Raw genomic sequence first — 13,314 nt, forward strand, 5'->3', positions numbered from 1 at the left:
GAAAATCATAAATTCAAAAGAAAAGAAAATCATAAGGCAAGCTCTCAAACAGATTAAATTAATAATAAGGAATGAAGTTATATGTATTGGAAATATTTCTAAGTAATTACTTACAGCTGAATGGCCAAGGTCGTTGCAAAGTCGGTTTATAAAGGAGGTGTCACGACCCAATTTTTCCTCTGCAAGACATCGTGACAATACCTAGTCTCTACGAAGAGGTAAGCCTAACAAAATGCGGAAATAACAAAAATGAAAGTAAAACATAGCAACTAACTGCAACAGATAACTAAATAACTGGTAACGATGCCGCTCGACATGTACAATAACCAATACTCGAGAAATACACAATATTCCCAAAATCCGGAACATCATAAATCAAATGCGAACGCGGCAGATGTACCTTGAAGTCTCTGTACAACAACAAGCACTCTCAGCTAATACCGGGGCTGATAAGAAGCACCTGGATCTGCACACAAAATATGCACAGAAGAGTAACATGAGTACACCACAACGGTACCCAGTAAATACCAAGCCTAACCTCAGTAGAACAATGGCGAGGTTAGGTCCCTGCCCTACTGGGATAAAATAATAATACATAAGATATAATAAAATGAAGTAAAATGGAGAAAATTACAGAAAGTATTCACAAAGCAATAACAACACCGCACAATGATATAACAACAGGGCACTCCCGAGATATCGTCTCGTAGTTCCAAAAGTAAATACCCAATAGGGGATCTCCCGAGATACCGTCTCGTAGTCCCAAAAGTAAATATGCGAGAAGATCTCCCGAGGTACCACCCCGTAGTCTCAAAAGTAAATGTGCACGGAGAACTCCTGAGGTACCGCCTCGTAGTCTCAAAAGTAAATATGCAGGGAGAACTCCCGAGGTACCACCTCGTAGTCTCAAAAGTAAATGTGCAGGGAGAACTCCCGAGATACCGTCTCGTAGTATCAAAACTAAATGTGCAGGGAGAACTCCAAAGGTATCGCCTCGTAGTCTCAAAAGTAAACACATAGCTCAAACCGATAAATACAACAGTTAATAACAAGAATTCTACAGTTAAGACTGATAATGATCAAGGAAAAATAGGAAATCAATTAGGCATGCTGCACAAAGTTCAAATAAGCAGTTAAAGCATGTCGACATGGGATATTAGACTAAACAAGATGATTACACATGCTAGCATAACTCAGTTCAAAATGAAAACAGGTCACTACTCAGTGTAAATCGGGTTTTACAACAAATAGACCGTGTACACACTCATCACCTCACGTACACGACGCTCATATATCACAACAGTACCAAATCCTAAGGAGATTTTCCGCACACAAGGTTAGGCAAGCCACTTCCCTCGAACCAAGCTCAATCAATCAGTGAGAATGCCCTTTCCTCGATTATCCGACGCCGAATGGTCCAAATCTAGCAAAACACAATTACATATCATAAATAGAACTATAAAAGACTAATCTAATTAATGAAATCAAGACTTTAACAAAAATTTGAAAACCCGTCCCAAAAAGTTGACTCAGGCCCACGTCTCAGAATCGGGTACAATTTACAAAATATGAACACCCATTCGCTCATGAGTCTAACCATATCAAATTTACTAAAATCTGACACCAAATGGCTCTTCAAATCCCCAAAACTCACTCTCCAACTATCCTCAAACCCCCAAATTTCACCTAAACAACATATCAACTAGGTGGGAAATCAGTGGGGAAACATCATTATTAAAGAAACATGAATACAAGAAGCTTGCCTCAGTAATCTCTTCAAAAACCCTCTACAAAACCTCCACGGTCCGAGCTCAAAATGATGAAAATGGCCAAAATTCTCGAAGTCTTGCTTAAGTAGGTTCTGCCCAGGCATTTCCGCACCTGTGGCGCCAGGGCTCGCATCTGCACGTGCGCTTGTGCGGAAAAATGAGTGCTTCTGCACAAACCACTTATTCCCCTGTGCCTCCACACATGCGATGAAGGGGCCGCACCTGCGAGTGCGCACCTGCGGAATCCTGTTTGCTTTTGTGGTCTCTCTTCGCACCTGCGTTCAGCCTTGCACATCTGCGGGCATCGCAAATACGGCCTTTTCCACGCACCCACGACCCATGACCAATCCACCCAACTCTACTTCTGCGCCATATTGCTCGCACATGCGGGCAGCCTTGCGCAGGTGCGATAGCACTTGAACCAGCCCTGCACCAGAAAATATTCTAAGTCCAAAAATGATCTGTTAACCATCCGAAACTCACCCGAGGCCCCCGGGACCTCAACCAACATGCAAACAAGTCCTAAAACCCATAGAAACTTATTCGAGCCTTCAAATCACATCAAACAATACTAAAAACACGAATTACACATCGATTCAAGCCTAATGAACTTCAAAGTTTCAAACCTCTACAACCGATGCCGAAACCTATCAAATCAAGTCCGATTGACCTCAAATTTTTCACACTAGTCATATTAAACATTACGAACCTACTCCAACTTCCGGAATCAAAATCCAACCCCGATATCAAAAAGTCCACTACCGATCAAAATCTCCAAAAATTCGATTTTCATCAATTCAAGCCTAATTTAGCTACAGACCTCCAAAACACAATCCGAACAAGCTCCCAAGTCCAAAATTGTCCAACGGAGCTAACGGAACCGACGAAATACCATTCCGAAATCGTCTTCACGCCGTTCCAACTACGGTCCAAATTCAAAGACTTAAGTTTCCGATTTAGGGACTATGTGTCCCAATTCACTCCGAAACCATAAAAAAGCCTCCCGGAAAGTCACATAAGCAGAAAAAGATACGGGGGAAGTAGTAAACAGTGGATAGGGGCTAATACACTAAAAACAACCGGCCAAGTCGTTACATCCTCCCCCTCTTAAAACAATCATGGGTCCTCGAACGAGCATAAAGACATACCTGAAGTGGTGAAAAGATGAGAATAGCGGATGCACATATCATGCTCGCTCTCCCAAGTCGCCTCCTCGACCGGCTGACCCCTCCACTGAACCTTCACGGAAGCAATGTTCTTCGACCTCAACTTTCGAACCTGCCTTTTCAAAATAGCCACCGGGTCCTCAATATAAGATAAATCCTTGTCCAACTGGACTGACCTGAAATCCAACACATGAGACAGATCACCATGATACTCCCGGAGCATCTAAACATGGAATACTGGATGAACTCCTGCTAGACTGGGAGGCAAGGTAAGCTCATAAGCAACCTCCCCAACATGTCGCAACACCTCACATGGGCTGATAACCCTTGGCTTCAGCTTGCCCTTCTTTTCGAACCTCATAACACCCTTCATGGGTGAAACCAAGAGCAGGATCCGCTCTCCAACCATGAATGTAACATCGCGAACCTTCCGATCCACATAACTATTATGTCTGGATTGGGCTGTACAAAGTTGATCCTAAATCAATTTAACTTTCTCCAAGGCATCCTGAACCAAGTCTGTACCTAATAGCTTAGCCTCACCTGGCTCAAACTAACCCACTGGACACCAATACCGCCTCCTATATAAGGCCTCATACGGTGGCATCTAAATGCTCAAATGATAATTGTTATTGTAAGCAAACTCCGCAAGTGGCAAGAACTGGTCCCATGCACCCCCAAAATCTATCACACAAGTATGAAGCATATCCTTCAGTATCTGAATAGTGCCCTCGGACTGTCCGTCCGTCTGAGGGTGAAATGCTGTGCTCAACTCAACCCAAGTACCCAACTCCTACTGGACAGCCCTCTAGAACTGTGATGTAAACTGCGTACCCCATTCAGAGATGATAGATACTGGTACACCATGAAGCTTATCAATCTTGCGGATATAAATTCGAGCCAATTGCTCGAAAGAATAGGTAGTCATCACAGGAATGAAATGAGCTGACTTGGTCAGCCTATCCACAATCACACAAACTGTATCAAACTTCCGCTGAGTCCGTGGAAGTCCAACAACGAAATCCATAGTGATCCGCTCCCATTTCCACTCTGGAATCTCTAACTTCTGAAGCAATCCGCCTCGCCGCTGATGCTAATACTTTGCTTGTTGTCTTCAGACACAGAGCTACATATTCCACTATGTACTTCTTCATTCTTCTCCACTAGTAATGCTATCTCAAGTCCTGATACATCTTCGCGACACTCAGATAAATGGAGTACCGGAAACTGTGAACCTTCTGGAGAATCAACTCACGCAACCCATCTACATTGGGTACACATAGCCTACCCTGCATCCTTAATGCACTATCATCTCCAATAGTGACCTCATTAGCATCACCATGCTGAACCGTGTCCTTAAGGACAAGCAGACGGGGGTCATTATACTGACGCTCCCTGATACGATCATAAAGAGAAGACCGAGAGACCACACAAGCCAATACTCGACTCGGCTCAGAAATCTTCAATCTAACAAACTGGCTGGCTAAGGCCTGAACATCCAACGCCAATGGCCTCTCTGCTGCTGGTAGATATGCTAAGCTCCCCAAATTCTCCGCCTAGTGACTCCAAGCATCGGCCACTACATTGGCCTTCCCGGGATGGTACAAAATGGTGATATCATAATCCTAAAGCATCTCCAACCACCTCCGCTGATGCAAGTTAAGATCCTTCTATTTAAACAAATGCTGCAAACTCCGATGATCGGTGTAGATCTCACAAGGGACACTGTACAAATAGTGCCGCCAAATCTTCAAGGCATGAACAATAGTTGCTAATTCAAGGTTGTGGACATGATAGTTCTTTTCGTGCACCTTCAGTTGTCTAGATGCGTAGGCAATCACACTACCGTCATGCATCAACACCGCACTGATACCAATCCATGATGTATCACAATATACAGTATAAGACCCCGAACCTGTAGGCAATACCAATACTGGCGCTGTAGTCAAAGTTGTCTTGAGCTTCTGAAAGCTCTCCTCACACTCCTCCGTCCACCTAAACGGAGCACCCTTCTGGGTCAGCCTGATCATAGGTGCTACTATAGATGAGAAATCCTCTACAAATCGATGGTAATACCATGCACAACCAAGAAAACTCTGGATCTCCAAAGCTGAGGACGGTCTGGGACAATTCTACACTGCTTCAACCATCTTTGGATCCACCTAGATCCCATCACTCAATATTACATGGCCCAAGAATGCCACTGAGTCTTGCCAAAACTCACACTTTGAAAATTTTACATATAACTTCTTTTCTCTCAGGGTCTGAAGCACAATCATCAGGTGCTGCTCATGATCCTCCAGTCCGGGAGTACACCAGAATGTCGTCAATAAACACAACGATGAATGAGTAAAGATAGGGTCAGAACACACTGTGCATCAGCCTAAATAACATCACAAGGAACTCGTAGTGACCATACCGAGTCCTGAAAGCAGTCTTCGGGATATCTAGCTCCTGAATCATCCTGAACATAAGTCAATCTTGGAAAACATTTTTGCACCCTGTAACTGATCAAATAAGTCATCAATACGAGGCAATGGATATGTTTTCTTCACTGTAACTTTATTCAACTGGTGATAATCAATGCACATAAGCATAAAACTATCCTTTTTCTTCACAAACAAGATAGGAGTACCCCAAGGTGACACACTAGGTCGAATGAAGCCCTTATCAAATAACTCATGTAAGTGCTCCTTCAACTCATGAGGAGCCATATGATAAGTAGGAATAGAGATGGGCTGAGTGACCGACAACAAATTAATACCAAAATCAATATCTCTATTAGGCGGCATGCCTGGAAGATCAGTTGGAGAAACATCCGGAAAGTCGCTAACTACTAGAACTGACTCAATTGTAGGGGTATTAATACTGACATTTCTCACATAAGCTAGATACGCGTCACACCCCTTCTCAACCATTCGTTGAGCTCTAAGAAATGAAATAACTCTGCTGGGAGTATACTCTATGTACCTCTCCACTCTAATCGCGACAATCCTGGCATAGCCAGTGTCACAGTATTGGCGTGACAATCAAGAATAGCATAATGGGGAAACAACCAGTCCATGCCCAAAATAATATCAAAGTCTACCATGCTGAGCAATAATAAATCGGCTCTGGTCTCAAAACAAGATCGTTATGAGATACGCCGAAATATGGGGAAAAATAAGAGGACACATAGGAATAAATGGAGCCTAGATCAAATAAAACCGACGCATCTCTATGACAGACCGAAAAAATACCTGTAATGATAGAGTCGGAAGCAACTGCTTCTGTACAAGTAGGAAGAGCATAATAGCTGGCCTGTCCTCCCCTCTAGGGCGACCTCGACCTCCCCGACCTCCACCTCAGGATGGCGAAGCATGTAGGGCAGTAGCTGGTGCTGTAATCATAGCCTGATGACCCGATGGAGAACACTATGCCTGAGAAGTCTGTGGAGGTGCACCCCTACTAAGTCTGGGGCAATCTCTCACCATATGGCGAGTGTCACCACACTCAAAACAAGCTCGTGCGGGGCGTGGATGCTGCAACTGGCTCGTGCCAAGTCTGCTGGACTGACCGCTAAAAGCACCCCGTGCAGGAGGTGCACTAGATACTGGCGGTGCATAATAAGGCTCCTTGGACCTAGAATGGACTGGAATACCACTGGTTGCTGGAAGAGCTGAATGAATGGGGAAACTCCCATAGCCCCTACCATGGCGAATCGCAGTTGGGGCACGAGTACCACTATAAGTGCCAGGCTCTCGAGACCTCTTGGCCTCCCTCTCCTCTCTCTCCTAAGAAAACATACCCTCCAATATCCTAGCAATACTCACAACCTGCTGGAAAACAATAGCAATCTCCAACTCCCGGGCCATGCTAAGCCTGATACTGGGGTGAAGTCCCTCAATAAACCGACGAACCCTCTCTTGAACTGTGGCAACCAAGGCTGGCGCATGTTGGGCCAAATCAATGAAGCGAACAATATACTATGATACAGTCATATCACCCTGGCGCAACTGCTCAAACTCCGCGTGCCATGCATCCCTGAGACTCGGAGGAACATACTCCCTCAAGAACATGTCCGAGAACTGAGTCCATGTAAGTGAAGCTGAAAAGAGAGACAACTTACACTTGCTATCTGGAAAAAAAATGAAACATCTTATTAATTGTTGAAAGGATTTTTGGGAAAAATAACAGTTTTCAAACTTACTCCTATTTTGGCATTTTCGGTAAAAGATTTGGGTTTTTACTGAGATACTTGAAAAGCAATGCCTATTTTTCTGAAACTGTGAATGAACTGAGCATTTTTATTTCTGAGATACCTCTTTGTTACTTGTGGAATACTGGTGTTGGACCCGATCTTTGTGTTAACTCGTCACTACTTTCAACCTAAGGTTAGGTTTGTTACTTATTGAGTGCATGGGGTCGGTTGTACTCATACTACACTTCTGCACCTTGCGTGCAGTTATTAACTGTTGTCGTTGCTGTGATCGACAGGAGCCGACATTGAAGATGTACCTGCGTCCCGATTGTAGCTGCCTCTTGTTCATGGTAGCCTTAGATCTATAAAACTCTGTTAATATATTTATCAAACAGATGATGTATTTACTTCATTTCAGCTTTGTAAACTCTGTTCTTAGAAGCTCATGATTTGTACTACCAGTTCTTGGGGAATGTATTAAAATCAGATATTTCTTTACTTAATTTCTTTATTAATTGTTATTGGAATTGGTTAGTGGTTAACTGCTTACCTAGCAGGTTGGGTTTGGTGGCATCACGACTAGTTAGAGTTTGGGTCGTGACAGGCGCAATTCATAATTTTGGCATTGTTTAACATGGTTTGAAGCCTTGACAAAGTTCGTATTGTATTTTCGAACATGTTGGTATATTGAGTCAAGGTCCCGAGGGCCTCGGGTGAATTTCGGAAGGTTAGCGGATTGTTTGGAAATTTTTTTGAATCTTGGTTTTTGGCAGCCACTGGTATCATCGCATCTGCGATAAAATTGATCGCAGATGGACCATCGCACAAGCGGGGCGGAGGTCACATAAGAAAAATGGACAGGTCTAGGCAGTTGTCGCAGGTGTGAAGAATTTCCCGCACCTGTGTGATCACAGATGCGCTACATGGAGCACAGAAGCGAGACGCTTCGCAGATGCGCAATTGGTCATCGCTTCTGCGATTGCGTAGAAGCGAAGAGAATTCCGCAGGTGCTGATCTCGTTCAATTTCACTCCTCTATTTGAGGATATAAAAATGGTCGATGCAATAATAATACCCAACAGAGTCAGGGTAGAATTCCACAGGGAGCTATGTGAATAGGTGCTAGTAGTATCTATCTTAGTGCGTGAGTTTGTATATCTTAATTTTCACTACCGCAATATTGGGTTTTGTTTGGAAATCTAAGTTAGACTACACTTGCGATTTAAAGAATGAAACTAAGAAATTGTTTTTAATTATTTTTCAAATGATAAAAAGACCCAGGGCTGTGACCGTCACCTAGGTGTTAGCTTAATGAGTTGTAAATTTTAAAGCTTGTTTTATTGGTCGGGGTGTATTATATCTATCAACATTCAACTACCCACTCAATACCTCCTGGTCAGAGAGTAATATTTCCCAATTTGGCTTTCTCTAGCACAAATGGGTATTTGAACAAAGCAATTGATAATAAGCTCAACTCGGGTTTTACTATCTCTAGGTTCAACCCTTTAATTGGGCTTATCAATCTCCCGATTGACCCAATTTCTTGCTAGCTAAGTTTTCCTAGAGTATGTTTCTCTTTCTCAAGTAGAGACCAAGTCAAAAAGGCATGAAATAATATTTGCAACCATTAATTATTGAAATAAAAGAAAGAACAAGGCTAGATTATCAACACCCAACCATAAACAAGCAATAAATCAAACACCCATTAAGTTTACACACTAGGGTTGGGTCACAACCCTTGTAAGAATCTAGCTACTCATGCTTAAATTAGAAAAAAAAGAATAAGAAGTGATAAATAAATCCATATTAATTATTAAAATGATAAAATCCATATTCAAAAAGCTCAAAATAGCAAAAACTACTATAAAGAGCAAAAGAAAACGTCTAGCGTGGTTGCTGATGTCAAAAGTTTACCTAAAAAAGTAAAACTCTTCTATTTATACAAAGCTGAAATTTTCGGACAAAAATGCCCTTTCGGATATTCTGCGGTCGCACAATTCCATGTGCGGTCCGTACTGTACTTCAACTTGAAAAGGTTGGAAATATGCGTCCGCACTGCCCTCTTTCTACGGTCTGCACAATAATGTCTGCGGCCGCACCTTGTTCTTCTGTGATCTGCACAACAATTTGTGCGGCTGCCCAACTCTTCTTTTGTGGCCGCACAATAATTGTGTGGTCCACACTTGAGTTGGACTGGAGGTGCAGGTTCTCTGAACTTTTACTCTGACCCAGCTTCTGCGGCCGCACAATTGCATGTGCGGTCCGCATCTTGCAACCTTCTCTGATGGAATTGCTTCAAGACCTGCGGCCGCAGATGGTATTCTGCAGTCCGCACTTTGAGCTTTTGTGTTATTTTTTTCCTTGAGTTCAGATTACTCATTCTTGAGTTGGAATTCATATTGGGAGCACATCTTCCAATATTCCTGCAATTAAGCATATTTTATCAGTTTTCGGGGACACGATTAAGCGCTTTTGGACTAAAACGAAAGCTAAAAGGCGCTAATAAGTAGTCAAAATCCCCACTTATCAATTCCACCAAATATAAGCTTTGTTTGTCCTCAAGCAAATAAAGTAGTTCCCACCTCCACATGTTAAGAGTCATTCCAGCTAATCAAAGGTGAATCAATCATACATCAATTGGGACCAACAATTACCTATGACACTTATGAATTATCAACAAGGCAACAAGTTGAACTTTTAAGCACGAATAATTCTAATGTGACACTTAAGCATGAAGAATTAACTTTATTCATCAAGGAAGTTCGCTCTTTCATGTAGGTCATTGTGGATCCCAAACTCCTCCTCATCTACTCTCCATTTGCATAGTTCACTTAAGAATATAGCACTCAATTCAAAGATTTGTGAAAGGTTTGCTCATCTAGCTCAAAAGAATATCAGAAGTACGACTTTAAGTACCATAGGCTTTCCCCTCATGTAAATCACCACTAATGTAAGCTTACTCGACTTGAAATCACGTAGGGCTTTTTCGAGATGCAATGAAATCTTTTGGACTAAGGTTGGATAAGATATGATAGAACGGGTTCATCTCTCCTTAAGCACTCCATGTTCTTTTAACGACTCATGCTTTTGCTAACTCTTTTGAGGCATTTCCTTTTCCTTAGGGGAACTAGAGAGACTTAACATCACTCTTTCTTGGTCATGATACTCATTTTTTCCTTCTTTGCTCTTTCCATGCTTTGCATCATTACTTTTCTTTGAATCCCTTCAACTCTTCAACTTATTCACTTTCTTTTTGCAATTTTTTTTTCTTGCCTTTCCTTTTCTCTTTTGTGCCTTGATACCATTTTCAAACTCCTCGTCTCTCCTCCAAACTTACATTTTTAGCCAATTGTTTCATAAGGGTGTTAAGGAAAGCTCGGGTGCCAAGAGAGGGTCATGGCAAAACGGGTAAAGGCTTGTAACATAGTTATCAAATGAGAAAGGTCTTAGGCTCAAATGAGTTGACTAGGGATAAAAACATTGGTGGGCAATGGAAAATTTCAAGTGGGTCAAGGATAGCCTAGAATCACTTCTCAAGCCAAGCAAAACTTAAAATTTCGCCTAAAAACACATTCAGGGCAAGTTCTATACCATATGTACGGGTACTTGAACTTGCAACAACAACCTCTCACCTCTCACGCAAATAGATTGTTAAAGAGGATAGAGTCGAGGGCCCACAACGACCATATTCAAGATTGAAAATCACTATGGTTTGACTAAACCACTCGATGAGTGCCTAAGTCAACACAAGCGTCAAAAGGTCACTAATTAGAGCTATTTCTTTTGAAAAACCTTATTTTTAACCATAACCAAGTAGTTAAGTGTGTTGGTACCAAATGGAACATGTTTGACTCTTCCAGCATGTTTATTTAATTAGGTCTTTTTATTCATTATTACTACTATTCTTACCTAACCACAAACAATGGACTCAATCCCTTAAGAAGGTTGTCACGTCATCCATAGTTGGGAAGAGTCACCATGTTCACACAAATACCACCTTTGGAAAGAACCGTGGCATTAAGAAAACCAAATGCTTACTATCCACAAAAACATAAAAAGAAGCTATTAAATCAAAGAGAAGCTACTAATTCAAAAAAAGGACAAACATAAAAATAAAGAAGCTAATAAAGCAAAAAGCTATTAAAAGCTAAACGAATATACATAATGAGGGATAAGAGAGAATATATATATAACGAGAATCAGAATCATTAGAATGTCAAAGAAACTCCACCCCCCCCCCAAATAAAAATAAGCATTGTCCTCAATGCTTAATAAAATACGAGCAAAAGAAGGGTAAAAGTTAAGTAAACTCCCTATGGCGCTGCGATCATCTCTGTGTCCATGGCATCATCATCAACCTCTGTCTCCTCCAACTGGATCTCATCATCCTCAACTCTGGGAGTGGCTGAGTTGGTGAACATCTGACGCACTGCCTCAGCAATGTGAGCAACATTGTCTGGCTCCTCATACTAGCGAGTTGGTGCCACTCGAACTGATGGTGCTGGCGGTGCTGACATTGCTGGATATATCAGTATGTCAAATTGAAGATCTCCAGCTGCTGCAATCTTGGTCACCTCTTTCTGCAGCCTTTCAATTGATTTCTTGGACGCTTGGGATTTCCTCATTTTCTTAACTTACTTGCCTAGTTCCTCAATCTCTAATCCATGATGTACTAAGGTGTTCATTACTATGGTCTGGTTCTCCAGGAGCTTCTTCAAGGTCTCCTCCACTGTCGGAGGTATCTGGGGTGCCTTAATGGAGGACTGTGCTGCAACTGTCGCGCCCCTCTTTCTCGCGAAATTGGGTTTCGACATTGACAACTCTTTAAAAAGGAAGGGTTATTAAAAGAGAGAGTCGCCACCTAACGGATTAAGGTGTGTTAGGGAAACTATTTGCAAATGACTCAGGTCTACTAGTTTGTGTCCCCAAAGATCAGGTAAGGGCTCAAATTACCTCGAGGAGAAGGTGATAGGCACTCCTCGAAGTCCACAACGGTGGGTCCCAGCCGAACTCAAATCATGTGAATTAGTCTAAGAGAGAAGAAACAATTTGGACAAGGAAAGAACTATTTTAACAGGAATGGAGGGGGGGGGGTCCTAAGTTTTTTAGCCTAAAGGATCACCCCGTGCAACATAAATAATACTTTGTAACTCCCTCAAGACGGGGTGTTACTCATATTATTCAGTGGGCACAGACTGTCATCTCCTGCTACCCGATTACTATCTTTAAGTTGTTTACATAAAGCACTCTACTTGATTCTAAGTCGTACCCTATGCGTGCACTACCCGTCCCATGCCTATGGTCCAAGAAGCATTTGGACCTCTATTCAAGGGTAGTTCTAGACCTTAACTTAGGTTTCTCAAAAGGAGAAAACTAGGCGACATACAAAAAAATAGTTAGCACTTTCAAATAGAAACAAGTACGGGCTCAAGTTACCCTCCGCATTTAGACATCAAATGCATGCCAAACTGATTAGCATTAATAGGTTTTATTAATTGTAAAATCCTATAGGCAGGATATCTATGTGATATTGACAAACGAGCAGACAATCGTATATAAAGTCAATTTCTTAACGCGATTATTAGGACCTACAAAGTTTACCTACTGATGTTAGCATGATAAAATTAAGCCTACCAGCATTGTATCTAGGTGTTTTGTGCGATAGTAAATAGTGGCAGGTCACAGAAACAAACCTAGAATTATTTATTTTAATCCTATATATATGCTTTCTAATGAAGGTAATAGCATAGATAACGGGCATAAACAACAATTAAACAGATTCAGGCGTGCATTCTATAACTTGATCCAATTTGAATCCTATAGGCATGATTTCTATAATCTAAACAGTTTTGAATCCTATAGACATGATTTCTACAATTTGAACAGTTTTTGAATCCTATAGACATGATTTCTATAATCTAAATGAAACAGTATGCAAGCAGGGATTCACACACATATCGGACCATATCATTTCTATAGGCATGGTTTGTAACGGAATATAATTGAGCCAAACATTGAGCCTATGGACATGGTTGCTAACACATAATGACTGAACACAATAAGACACTTAGAAGCATGATTTCTAACATATAACATCCAACATCATAACATTAACCCTGTAGGCAGGATTTCTACCCCCATTTTATAGAAAGTATAAAATAAGAACCCTTTCCCATTTTTACTAATACACCAGAACTGTT

This window comes from Nicotiana tabacum, chromosome 17 (assembly GCF_000715075.1).
Source record: "Nicotiana tabacum cultivar K326 chromosome 17, ASM71507v2, whole genome shotgun sequence".
Taxonomy (NCBI): Eukaryota; Viridiplantae; Streptophyta; class Magnoliopsida; order Solanales; family Solanaceae; genus Nicotiana; species Nicotiana tabacum.